We start from the raw sequence: 14,430 nt of genomic DNA on the forward strand, positions 1-14,430 counted from the left end.
ATAGAGCACTTCATAGAGTACCCCTGGGCAGCCTTCACCAGAAACTATGCAAACATGTTGGCACGACAGTTCAGACCGTTGAGCGACTGCTGCTGTAATCGATGTCTGACCTTCAGGTCTCAGGTTTGAATCTCAACTAAGCCAACAAAGCCTCTTATTCTGTTGCGGTTGTTAAATGAGTATGAACTTTGGTTCAGTCATAATATTTGTGTATACACTTTGGTGACAACTTCATACAAATGACAAATCATATTGCATAGGTTTAGCAATAGTACAGAAAATTGCCCTAGTGGAAGAAATGTATTTTTGTTTAAAACAGAACAGTACAAGCACTAGAGAAAGCTTTGTCTTGGCAATATGGCTCCTATTGCATGTTCAGTAATGTCCCATGCAAGGGAGCAATTACCGTTGACATTTTTTTCGCGGGGGACCAATGTTACCAGATGTACATTTAGGATTGTGATCTTGGAGCAGTTAAGAAGCTCTCCTTCACAAAATCACGCTGTCTGAAGGATTGATTACGTGAGGACTGCCTTTCAGTTAGGATGGATGTGTTTTTGAAATAATCTTTTTCCTGTGGAAACCATGACCGCAGCGGATTCAAAAATGCCCATGGGTTGTCACCCCAAAGTTTGATGGTCTCTAGGAGTTTGCCTATGGATAGCAAATCGTCACTTGCAGGGGATGGAGTCTGGAGCTTTGTTCAGGGACAAAACTACATTTCACCTATAGGAGCAGATGGATTGTGGGCATTCTACTAGGAAAAAAAAAACATTACATCTCAGGTCTAACAAGCGTAGAGTCTGACCATTGTCCCAGGGACATCACCCTTGATTTCACCTGTTCGATTCTGAGCATTTTTTCACTCTTAGGAAGCATGGGTAACACACTTACCCAGTAAAATAATGGGTTGAGAGAAAATTCAAGGTCCACGAAACAAAGCTTTTCGTGTTACCCGAAAGATGGATGGCTCTGTGAATTCATAGAGGAAAGAGAATCTGTCACCTGCAGGGAGGTTGGCATCATGGAATTTGTTTGGGGACAAAAACTATGGGCCTCATTATAACCCTGTCGGTATGGTAATGAGGTACTGGTATTAACATATACCGGCACTTTACCGGACTGGCAGAGTACAAGTATGGCAGTGGGGAAGGAACCAAACTTACCTCCGGCCAAGAGCTGGAGGAGACCCAGTCCCCCACTTGTATAAAACAGCTGTTTTTTTTCAGAACCGGTATTGCCAGTGGCAAACATACTAGCAAATACTCCCATGGAGCCCTTTAGAACTCCATGGAATGGGGTTTTACCGCCCATTCTGTCACCTGTAATAACAGGCGGCAGAAACGGTAGGTATGTTCGCCAGTATCCTGCCAGATTTTGCACCAGGATACTGGCAAACCTGTAATAAGGCCTAATATTTCCCTTTTATGAAGAAGGGGCTCTCTGGATGTACCCATGGAGAAAGAACCTGCCAACTGTATGAAGGATGCAGTAGAGGGATTCTCCCATGAACAAAGAACCTGCTACCTCGAGCAAAATGGGTTCTGCAGATTAGCATGAGGGGAGAACCCACCATTAAAATGTGTAATTACACCAGTGAGAGATGAATAAACACAAGTTATTATCATGTTATGAAAATGGGTTCTGATCATTATGGGCCAGCAACATATATAGGAACGATTGCTTCAGGGCGTGACGTAGGATAATAATATAGTTATGTATAGGAGGGAAGGGTTGGGAGATTCACTAGAGACATTGGACGCCTGAAAGAAGAATGATTCTGGACATTTTGAAATTCGACAAGAACCTGTGAGGAACAGAGTGGCTTGTATACTCAAGACGTGCTCCCACAACACCCTCTTCAACCAACCACAATCAGAGACAGGTTCCCCCGCAAAGTACCCACATTTGTAGCGTAGTCCAACCTCAAGTGTTATCCCTGCCAGATGTGCCAGGGATTAATGACACACAAGTACAGTGCAATTAAGAGTTTAAAGAAAACATGCTGAAAAATGGTTTTATGAGATTAAAAAAAGGAAGCAATTTGGTTACCTCTAGGCAGACAGGATTCTGGGATTCACTTACCCAGGAATATTAAACCTGTAACTCAGAGGAATAACCAGTTCTGTGTTTTCGATTTAGGACATACAGCATGTCACCTGCAATCAGGACAGTTTCTGATCACTCACCCAGGGATATAGAACTGCTGAAATGTAGCAATGGAGGGTTCTATGGGTTCATATGGATGGAAAGCTTTTGACCATAGAAAGGATTAGTCCATGCAGGGAAGGACAATATGCTATCTGATGAAAGGATGGGTCTATGCATTTTCTCCAGAGACTGGGAACTTTGCCTATAGGAAAGATGGGTATTGCAAGATTCACTCGGGGTTAATATGATATGATAGGTTATTTATAACACGCTTAATACCCAGAGGTTTCTAAGCGCAGACCGGGGATCAAACCTGTGTTGCTCTGTGTCGCCTTGCTCCCAAGGTGAGCACATTGCCGCTGAGCTATCCTCCCGAGACTTATAATAGAATTGGTCACATGTAGAAAGGATGTTTTCTGTTGATGAAGCATTTAGTGGTTAGGGTCTGATAACTGCAGCACTTTATCCTAATAGTCGTGCTGTCTGAGATCAGCTATCACGCTGTGTGTGGGCAGTATATGAGCCGTGTGGCTAAAGAGACCCTGGGAGAAACAAATGAAAAGAGAAAAACAAGAAAATCATATTGCAGCGATAACACGATCTCATGCACTAAAGCATTTATCCCATTGTCACCCTGAATACTTACCAAACGGTCGGGATGCTCGGCTCATGCAGTGCATTTTAGGGATGGCATTTGGGACGCATTTATTTCAATTTATTTCAACTCGAGTACGAATTAATGTAGGCTGTGCTGGGGCTGTCGACATCTTGGATCTCCTGTGCCCCAATCTATTGTGTCATATTACCTCTCCCTCTGAATGAGTGGCCTGGCGTATAGTGATGGGCACAATTATCAAGATGGCCAGCACTTTCATGGCAGCAACCAGTGCTGTATGAGCATGCCCACTCAGAAACATGTGTATCAACTTTTCCCAGCCTGGTGCCAGGACAGCTCCAGAGTAGCATGCTAGCTGTTGAGTTAAGTAATAGTCAATTACAGTGGTTGAGGCAAAGGAAATAATACCAGTCATCAAAAGTCGAATATAGGCAGCAGCACATTAAAAGAAGATGAGCATGTTTGCACAATCTCATCACATAAATGTGTTATCAGCAGGCCAGATTAATGGCTGTCAGAGGCAAAATAAAATGAGGGGGCCACCCTGCAAGATCCCCTGAGATGCTCCCCATGCTCCCCAAAGAAGTGCACACCAGGCTGCAGACTGCCTGGTCAACCTGGCGCCATCACAGATGTGCAATGCACATGGTGGTCTTGCTGTCGCAGGGCATGCCTCATACTGCACTGGTTGAAAGATGCAAGTATTTTTTTTTAATCAAATCTTACATTGTTCTCTGAGCTCAGTAACAAGGGGTGGAGGTTCCATACCCGTGGTGTCCAAACTTACCAGCTGCCAGTATGCATGGCTGGTAACATTATTACATGTAAGTGGTGCTGTGGGCGGGCATATCATGAGGGGCACTGGCATTGTTAATGATTCAATGTCACAGGCAGGAGGTTCCTATTTCTTAGTGTAGGGGCCTTAACATCTACCACAAATTAGTGTGAGCGACTGAGCGTAGTGAGATAGCCTTACGCCATTTAGGGAGGTTCAGCTGGGTTCTCCGCCTATCTGCCTTATTTAAATAATATGTTAAAGGGATGCATTTTACAGCATTATTTTTGAGACAAATCGGGAAAAAGAGAGTACAATTCCCAATTGGTTCTCTACGGTAACACAGAAAGAAATCCAGTGAGTTCATTAGTGATGGGAGGGGGCTCTTAAAAAGGAGAATGGCAAAGATGTAATGAATTTTGTTAAGATTAAGGGCAGTACCAAAACAATAAATAATGAACCCTGCAAACATGTATTTTGGGTCACACAGCATGATCTCTAGTGGACTTCTAGGCATCCAATATGTGTATTGCAAATACATTTCTCCAGCTAAGTTTGTAAATAAATCATTTGGCTTCATTATAAGTTTGCTGGTCCGGTAACAACGGTACCAGTAAGCTTGCCGGTACCATTGTTACCGAACTGGCAAACTTCTAGTTCTGCTCGCAGGTGCCTTCCCGCCTGCAATGACTGGCCTGGTGGGCGTACCGGCACCCGCGAGCATAGCATGTCGGATGGACTGGTACCATTCTGAATGGTGCCGCTGCATCCGACCTTCCCATTCCCATTGAGCCCTTTGGGGCTCAAATGGGAATGAGGAGCATTTTTTTCTGGCGCCCACAAATGGGCAATTTCCGGATCCAGCAGGGCCGTAGTGACCCGGTAATTGTCCATTCGTGGGTGCCGGTAAAAATCTCAAGTTTGGCGGCATCCTGACGGTTTTACTGGCAAGGCTACCGCCAAACTTGTAATAAGGCCCATTGTCTTTAAATAATTGTTATCTCACTCAGTAGATACACTTTTTAATCAGACAGGCTCATTTTGTTGTATGTGCATGCAGATGACTACCAACATTAACACATAAGTAAGTGCTGGTAGTTCCGCGTCAAACCTTTTTCCACTTTTACAAAATGGAGTGCAAAAGGAAAGAGTAAAGACAGAAGAATAATTCATTGTCCTCCTTCATTTTACTTTCCATTTTGAAAAAATGTAAAACCTGCCAGGAAAAGATAGTATTTACAATGGATTCCAATGTAATCCATCTGCTTTTAGCATGTGCTAAATGCAGGCATATTTGGCATGCATTCATTAGTATTATGTCTTCATGAAGATCTCTACAGGCCTACCTTAGACGCAATAATAATAATAATAATAATAATACAACCAGATGGTTTGGCAGACAGAGCATACATGAAGCGAAGGACATGTATTATCTCCTCTCTCTCCCATTCTGCATACACATTTTAGAATGCCTCGGAGCAGCAACAAAATGTAACACCTCATGCAATCATTTTACATCTTGATTATCTTTTACATCTTTCTTTTACAATCAATTTACTGCATTGCAGATTTCCAATTAGTCAATTGCCTACATTACGAGCAATGTACACCGAGAGGGCATTACAAGTCACCTGGCTGCTTTGCATACACCAAAGAGCACTTTGGGATCATACAAATGACAACGGGTTTTTTATATTGAACAAATATATCTGTGATAGTGATTTAGGCAGAAACCCCTCTGAGCAAGTAATGTACACTGGGCTTGGTGCTCATTTCATTGATCACAATACTCACCCTAACAGTGAATTGTCTGAATATAATGATACATATATATATATTTTAGTTGCAGAGCTTGGCTATCCTGCTTAAGCAGCTGTCCCTTTAAATACACTCCTTACACGGTGGGGTACCAAAGATCATGTTTCTTTTATTTGAGGGGTTCAGGATACTCTTAACCCCCCGGGTAGTTGTGCCTATAGTTCCATGCACTCTTTGTCATGGACCAACCTTCATAGACTAGAAAACCCCCTGATGATAATGAGTGAATTCCTGCATGAAAACAGTGCTACGCCAGCTCAGGCAGGCTATTGGATTGTAATGGGGATGTCTGCATGCCTATCACAAATTGGGCCCGATTTACAAAAAAAGTTTTCAATTGAAAAATCCCAATGAAAAATTCTTTGCAGATCAGACCCATTATGTGACATGGTGTGCAGGTTTATGTGGAAAGCAGATTTAAATATGTATCCTATTGTATACTCTCTTGTGAAATAATGAGTTGTTTCAAGATGATACCCTTCAGTTTAAAATGAAATAATTATTTCAGAAGGAATGTGCACAGATTTTGCCTCGACCAAAAATATACTTTGTTTAACCGTAATTAATTATACTTTCACTAAAAAATAGAAATAGATAATTTCTCCAGTCAGCACATAACAATCATGTTCAATGCTCATGAATGTAAAACTACGTTTCTATATTATAATTGTGTGATAGTTGTTCTGCTATAATACTTTATGTTTTTCATCCAATTGTTTTGAATTTTTTTGCATCAATCATTTTTTCTTTCATTTTTGCAATTTTCTTTTAAAGATTAATTTTAGGATTAACTTTTGTGTTTCGTTGCAAATGGTGTAGACATGGTGGTGAATTACTTGTAATTGGTTTCTAGCAGTTCATTCGTTGGATTTATGAAAGGAATCAAAGAGGTTTTGCAAAATCCCATGTTCACTGTAGATCAGAGAGATGATCTTTGTGTGAAAGTAAAAGGAGATGGTGACAACATTCCCCAAGGACGCTGGGACACTGCATGACTCATAGATTAGAGATACATTAAAGATGCATGGAGCATTGACTGAACCCATTCAATCAATGTCATGTGGGGACTGGAAAAAGAACACATTTTGAGTTTCTGATTCAATCACTGATGTCATTGCTGATGTCATACCTGATAATATCCAATGATCAAGGGCATATGGGTTTGTTGTGATATATCTTCGACCTTTGTGTCTTAGTCTTTTCCAAACACTGATTTTTTAAATGTCCTGAATCATGTTTAAACATATCTAGATCAGTGGGATAAGCACAGCCAAAAGACCCGTGAGTCACGAGTTTGAATATCAGCAAAGCAGACATCTTTTCCCTTTGTGAGGACATTACATAAAGTGCTGATATGCTTTGCAAGAACAACACCTGCGACTAGAGCCGCAGAGGTCATTTAGTATGTGATGCATAATTTACAAACAGTTGTTCTCACTAAGTACACAAACACACACTTAAAAACGCTTTAGCCAGAAAACCCTTAACAGAAAAAGGCATTTGGAAATTATTTGAATGAACAAACATGTCTCCAGTTGCTGGAAAAGGGTCAAATCTTGGAGTCCATTTTAGTGCAAATTAATTGGTGTTCCTGTAGGTGGCAATACAATCTCTTTTGGATTTTAAAAGGGGTTTTGATGTATTTCTCTGATAAACTTCCCATTTCTCCTGCTGCTATCAAAGTGCCTTCTCAAGGAGTACATTTTTGGAGCAGGGGTTTTGACAGGTGTTAAGGTAATCGTGCACACATGCATTTTATTGGCCTCCAAGTGTGTAAGCTGGCCATTTCACAAATTCACGTTCCTCTGAGTCACTTTTGAGGCAAATATATTTGTGCTTCAATCATATTCTTTCCATTTTGGCTGGGACGACAATCTTACTCCTCTCCCATTTCCAACCTACTTGGAAATCCCACTACACATCTTGCAAAGATTCAGTGAAATATACTAAAGCCACTCCCAATATCATATAAAGTCAACAAGGCAGAGAAACTGGAGGCGACAGCGCTTGTACAAGTAATAATCAAAAACAATTCTATCAAGAACAAGCAATTTCATAGTAGGTGGAGAGGCTGCCACGGGTGTTTGTGTCTGAACGTGGAACTACTGCCCGGGAAGTCCACCAATTGATAAACTAAAGAAATGAAGCAATCACACTACACATTTTCAACAGTGGTCTGTATGTGGGTAAGTACACAGTGCAACATGTGTTTCTACCATAGGTCTTTTTCTGAAGCCACATGTGTGTGCCACCTAAACTGGCAACATGTTTGTGCCACCTGAACTGACTCTACATTTGTATGCTGCTGCCGCCTTGCTAGATGGGGTTGTGCAACATGTTTGTGCCACCTAAACTGACTCTGCATTTGTATGCTGCTGCCGCCCTGCTACATGGGGTTGGGCAACATGTTTGTGCCACCTAAAATGACTCTGCATTTGTATGCTGCTGCCACCCTGCTACATGGGGTTGGGCAACATGTTTGTGCCACCTAAAATGACTCTGCATTTGTATGCTGCTGCCACCCTGCTCATGAGGTTAGGCAACCTGTATGTTTTTGAAAGCACTTATGTAACTAAGTATGCCGCCCTGCAACATAGGGTTAGGCAAAGCATATGTGTGTATGTTTCTTAAGCACTTATGTAACTAATTAAGCCTTCTGTCACAGCACCATGATGTCCAAGGTCTGTTACACGTGTTACAAATGCAATGAAAAAAAAATACTCAGTTTATGCCGGATACTGTGAATTCCTGTGTTTTTCATTCCAATGATACAATTTTTTGTGATCTTTATTTTCAATGTGACAACAATTGTATGATGTAATACAGAATGTAGTCAATATCGGCCTCAAAAGAAGACCTATGGTCGAAACACATGTCGGGCTGTGTACTTACACACATAAAAACCGATGGTGAAAATGTGTAGTGTGATTGCTTCATTTCTTTATTTTATCAATTGGTGGAGTTCCCGGGCAAGGGTCCCACGTTCAATCACCCATGGCAGCCTCACCACCTACTACAAATGTCTTGTTCTTGATACAATTGTTTTTGAATATTACTTGTACAAGCGCTGTGGTCTCCATTCTCTCTGCCTTGTTGACCTTTTATTATTTCAAGTAGTGAAACCCAGCAGCTGTACTTTTTGCCGATCACAGTATTTGATTACATACTTTAGGATGGCACAATTTGCAGAATATTTATTGACTCGTAATGATGACATAAAAGCACTTTTCGCACCACGAGGATCCACACTAAACCCTTTCAAAAGATTGATTTGTACCAATGCGGATTTACTTTATGAATTCCTTAAACTAGAACGACTGAGTATCAAAGAAATCAACACATATTGGGAAATGACAACACTTAAGCATTACCTTGAACAGCATAAAATTCCCTGGGGTCTCCGTATTCCAATGTTACCAGATTTTGAAACCCCATTGGATAGTGACATAGCCACAGAATGGGAAGATAATGGGCCTCATTACGAATCAAGCGTTAAAGGGTTAACGGCGCCGTAAACGGCGCCGACCCTTAACGCCTGATTACAAGGTCCGTTAGCGCCATGGTGATATTAACGCCTGCTTTTTGCAGGCGTTAAAATCCATGGCGCTAAGGGACCATGGTGCTAATTACGCCACCGTAATTTACGGTGGCGTAATTAGCACCTTCCCCACTTCCATTATGCCTTATGGGGCAAAAATGGGAATGGGGAAGGGTAAAATGGGAAATGGGGATTTACCGCCCCACTCACCTTGGAATGGGGCGGTAAATCCGCCATCCACCATGGTGTAAACATAGTTTACACCATGGTGGTAAGGGTACGACCCAGGCGGTAACTTACCGCCTGGGTCGTAATGAGGCCCAATGTATCCACTAGTTCCAACAACATGATCATTCTGTTAATTAAACATGTGGAACGTGAACATTTTATCACACAAATAGATTTACCGAAACAGGAAATAGAAGCGTTTCATGCACCATTAGTGACAAAAGAAAAAAAATCAGAACCATGTATTCTATCCTGCGTCAACACCAAGACGAGATTAAACTGCGCAAATCCTGTAAATTCTGAAGGGATGATCACGATTACAGAGACAATAGAGTCTATACCTAGCAACCCAAATATGATGATGTGTCCAGATCCAGGACCAGTAGTGTCACATCTTCAGCTGCCAGCTTGTATATGAGGGTGACACTGACTTCCAATAAGCTGCCGTGAGTGGTTTAGTGACAGTTCCCCCTACAGAAGCAGTAACACCTACCATACCTGCAATACTGCCTTTTTTGGACCAAATTCAGTGTTTCAAGAAACGCAACCACAGGGCACCGGAAAAACAAGTCATGTTTCAAGACCCCGTTGTCCCCAATATTTCAATACCAGTTATAAACCCTGGGGCTCCAGGGGTGGGAAACACCGTAGGCAGAAAAGCAGAACCTCTTACACGCAGAGCGAACAGAGCATTGCAACAACAGTTACAGCCTTAACACAGATGACTAATTTAGTGTTTAATTTGTCAACCTATCAGCTCTCACCAACAGAAATTTCGGTTCTGATTAAGGGTTTGTCATTTGCGCCTGCAGGCTTTAATAACTTCATAGACATCCAAACAGGTTACCAGACATTTGGTCGAAAAAAATTGGTCAACCAGACAAATGGTCGAACCAATTTGGTCGAAAACCAAATGGTCGAATTTTTTTTATTTTTTATTTTCACCTTTTTTTTTTTTTTTGGGGGGGTCCCCCCCAACCCCCTTTTTTTTCTAAAAACACATTTTTGTAAAAAACGAAAACCTGAAAAATAAATATATAATTAAAAAACAAAATTCGACCATTTGGTTTTCGACCAAATTGCGTCGACCAAATGTCATTCGACCAGTTTTAGGTCGACCAAATGTCTGGACACCATCCAAACAGATCAGTTCAAATTCATACGGAAACTTAAGCTGAAGACGTTTTTCGCAGCAAAAGTTAAACAATTCATGAAACTGCAAACCACAATGCCCCCTTCAGACATTTCACTGCAAACAATGCTGTCCACAAATGTACTCATGTCCTTGGAGGACAGGGCGCTCGGGCCTCACATTACTGTGCATGATATACTTCATGATCTTAATATAGAACAAAAGAATTTGAAGATTAAATAATTAACCCAAAGAAATCACACTTCATGCCTGTTTTTTCTTGTGAAAATGTTATCAATATTTTCTATAAGGCTGTGACCAGGGATGTACATTCATTAGCAAATAACTCTAATTGTCAAAAAGGTTTCAATCTGACATTGGTGGAATCACAAGCCATTCAAAACTCCATAGCCAATCCTGCCTTTATCATCAAAGAAGTTGATAAAGGAGGGAATGTGGTGATCATGGATTAATCAGATTCCATACATATGGCACTTAATCACCTCAATACACCATGCTGTTAATCAGTGTTACCGGTAAATCCGATCAAAAGTATTGTCACTGCATCTTCACAACTAATCAATAAGTGGTACAAGACAGATCTATTGACAGATGTAGAGAAACAATTGTACTGCGGATTTTTCAAGATCTCACTACAGAACAACAGCATTTGTTAGTAACACTGGATGCGAAAGCACTTTATACTTCTATCAATCATTTACGAGTAGGGGGGCGTGGCCAGCTGCGAGACGATGCGGACGTGAATCTGCACCGCTCCGCGAGCCGCCACATAATCCTGAAACATCCTGCCTGATTTCGACAAGAAGACCAAAAATAAGCAAACGTACGGAATGCGGAGGATCTGCTCTATATCCTGGTAAATTTTGGGGACAAACGCATACACGAGGAATAGAAACATCGACTCTGGTTCGAGGCCACGTTTTGAAACGCTGCTACAAACAAAATGGCCGCCGCGTATCCCCTAGGACCTGGCCGGGCCCCACTGTGAGCTGCAACCACCCCCGCGGGGTTTGAGAAGACGGCGCTGAAACCGGTGACTCGTACCTGAACGCAAGTTGACCCTCCCCCCCTCCGCACGCATCGTCAAGTGTGGGGCGGTGTGTATCGACAGCCAGTGTCCGTCGCCGGGGACCGCGAGCCAACACAGCTCGCGGTGCGGACGAGGGAGACTCACCATAGCATACCGCTGGAGACGCCACTGGAAGACGAAGAACCTGGGAGAATACAGTACGCTCCTGGGGCGGAAGCGGTGAGGCAACGGAGCGGACTGCGGCCCCAGCCATAATACGCTTCCTCCGTAATACAGAGCTGGCGCCTAATTACTGCAAACTACCGTCTCATCCGCCGCTACCTTGTCAGTGCTACGGGCGGTAGAAGCAGTCTCCCAAACAACGGAACTGAGCAGACGTGGGGCCATACCCCAGTCCGAACATTGCCCACACCAACAGCTCGCCAATAGAAGCAAAGAGCGGGAGAAGAGACCAGCATAAGACTGCCCTGGTTAGCCTGGCGAAACAACCCTGGGCGGCCCGCAAAAACACCGGCACCGAGCGTTCGTCCTGTGAAGCTGTCAAACCGCCTGGGAGCATCGGTATCCTGGCGCAACTGTGCGACCTATCCAAGTGTGTGCGGCCACTACGCACCTCACTAAACTACTGCAGTGGCCCTGGGACACATCGGAGAAAATGGGCAAAGATAAAGCTAAGAAACTCCCGACACAGAGCAGAATGGAACAATATACAAATCCTTCGACACAGGTCCCCGACTACCATCCGGTCACCCTGGAAGAAGGACAACCGGGTAACGCAATCTCCCTGAGGGACATCATGGCCGCCATTGCAGACTCCCGCACGTCAATGGAGCAAAAAATGGATGGGATAAGCCTGGACGTGTCCCTCCTCAGACACAATCTCCAAAAGCTGACGGCGCGAACTGGCGAAGTCGAACAGCGCGTCTCGACTACAGAAGATGGAGTACGAGACATGCAACACCAGCTCAGAAGCGTTACTTCGAAACTCAAACTGATGGAAAGCCAAGTAGAAGACAGTGAGGGCCGCTCAAGGCGCAATAACGTGCGCATACTCGGCATACCTGAGAAAGCTGAAGGCCTCCTTGAACAATGGCTTACAGACCTATATGACCTGAGCTCCTTCTCCAAGTTTTTCTCTATAGAACGAGCACATAGAGTACCCACGGGTAGACCAACGCCTGGGACGCCACCATGCACAGTAATTGCGAGATTCTTAAATTACAGGGACCGAGACGCCCTACTGCAACTGGCACGGACCAAAGGCCCGATCACCTTTAACGGCTCTAGGATCGCCTTCTTTCCGGACGACACGAGAGAGGTGCAGAAAGCGAGGCAGTCTTTCCATCAACTTAAAAAGCACCTGCAAACATTGGGGGTCAAATATGGCCTACTTTTCCCAGCACAGCTTAATATTTACCATAAAGGCACATCAATCCACTTCAATGATCCGAAGGAAGCATGGCAATGGGCGGAACAACATTTAGAGGGGGACCGGTCAACTCCCCGAGCCAGCAGAAACAACAGACCGCCCCCCGACCAACAACATGCACCCCGACCGCCCCCGGAACAAGACCTACCAGAGGACTGCGATGGATGACCCCTGTCACCACTCCTAGCGACGCAGAGCGGCATACCAGTGAGTACACAATGCACTACCCTAACACAATCCACAAACCGTACCTGCTGACACGAATCAACACACTCCCTAAAATTGCGGCCGCGGGGTCGACTCGCTGCCACACGTCAGAGGGGCCCCCAGCCTCTAAGAGACACATCAGAGAGTAGCCCCAGCGGTGCTAACCCCTGATTGCACACTGCCAGGGACTAGCATCCATACACAAGTTGAGTTTATTGCATGTAAGGTGTCCAGTTGACACCCGTGGTTTTCTAGGTTCGGGCAACCGATGCTTCTAGTTGGGAGGAGTATGGGGTGGGGGGTAACGTGTTTGTTAAGTTTCATTACACATGGGACACGTCAGACACGAAACATATCAGGACCAATCAGTATGAGCATAACTTATGGCCACAAGCTCGCGAGACGCGACACATCGTCATCGGCAGCACACATATCCACTCCCATAAGCAGACATGGCATCACATAACAACACTGCTCATGCCCTCAGAACACTCCGGCTCATGACGTGGAACGTCAATGGCCTTGGCAACGCTATCAAACGGCGCCTGGTTAGGCAATTTCTTAATAGACGGGCACCAGACATAGTGCTTCTGACTGAGACCCATCTTGCGGGCACGGAATGCACCCTGTTCAAACGCACAAACTACAAGCTGACACTCCAGTCAGGCTTCACGATGGGATCAAGGGGAGTCATGGTCCTGTTACACAAAAACCTTCCTTTCCAACTCACCACAGTGCGCCTGGACACTGGCGGCAGATACGTATATGTGACGGGCAGGTTGTGGGATCAATCCATCGCACTGTTAGCCACCTACGCACCACCAACCCAACTGGACCAACTGCTCACAGAAATTGCCCCGCTGATCACGAACGACACTTCCAACCTGCTGGTTCTGGGTGGAGACTTCAATGAAGTCATGAACGTAACTTTAGACCGCTCACATTTACGCAACAGGAACCCTAACACAACTACCCGACTTGCCACATTCCCTAATGCACTGGGCCTATGCGACACATGGAGAGAACTCCACCCAGACACTAGGGAATACTCCTTCCATTCAGGGGCACATGCCTCCCTATCTAGGCTGGATTACTTTTTCGTCCCGGCCTCTGATTTACACAAGGTACAGGAAACAGACCTGCTCCCTAGAGGCATATCTGACCACTCCCCGCTTGAACTGAAAATCACAACATCCAGGCCGATTCCCCCACCGAGCTGGCGACTGAATAACTACTACTTGGGGGACCCCGAGCTAGTGGATAAACTCCAGGAGAGCACAAACACATACTTTGAGCTTAATACACAGTCTGCTTCTAACCCTGAGACACTGTGGGAAGCCTACAAGTCAGTGCTAAGGGGCGAGCTAATATCATGGACGACTGCCCAAAAAAGAAAGCATCTTAGCAAGATACTTGAAGCAGAACAGCAAGTGAAGCAGGCAGAGGAAAAGCACATAAACGAAGACACACCGGACACAAACCGCA

The 14,430-nt window shown here is 44.2% G+C and overlaps 1 protein-coding gene across 1 annotated transcript in view; it reads right to left on the bottom strand.

Annotated features, from left to right (window-relative positions):
* GALNT17 (polypeptide N-acetylgalactosaminyltransferase 17) overlaps positions 1 to 14,430 on the bottom strand; it is a 2,143,439-nt gene that overhangs the window by 390,067 nt on the left and 1,738,942 nt on the right. The window lies entirely within an intron of this gene.

Source organism: Ambystoma mexicanum, chromosome 9, assembly GCF_040938575.1.
Source record: "Ambystoma mexicanum isolate Mex_15411 chromosome 9, UKY_AmexF1_1, whole genome shotgun sequence".
In the NCBI taxonomy this organism is placed as follows: Eukaryota; Metazoa; Chordata; class Amphibia; order Caudata; family Ambystomatidae; genus Ambystoma; species Ambystoma mexicanum.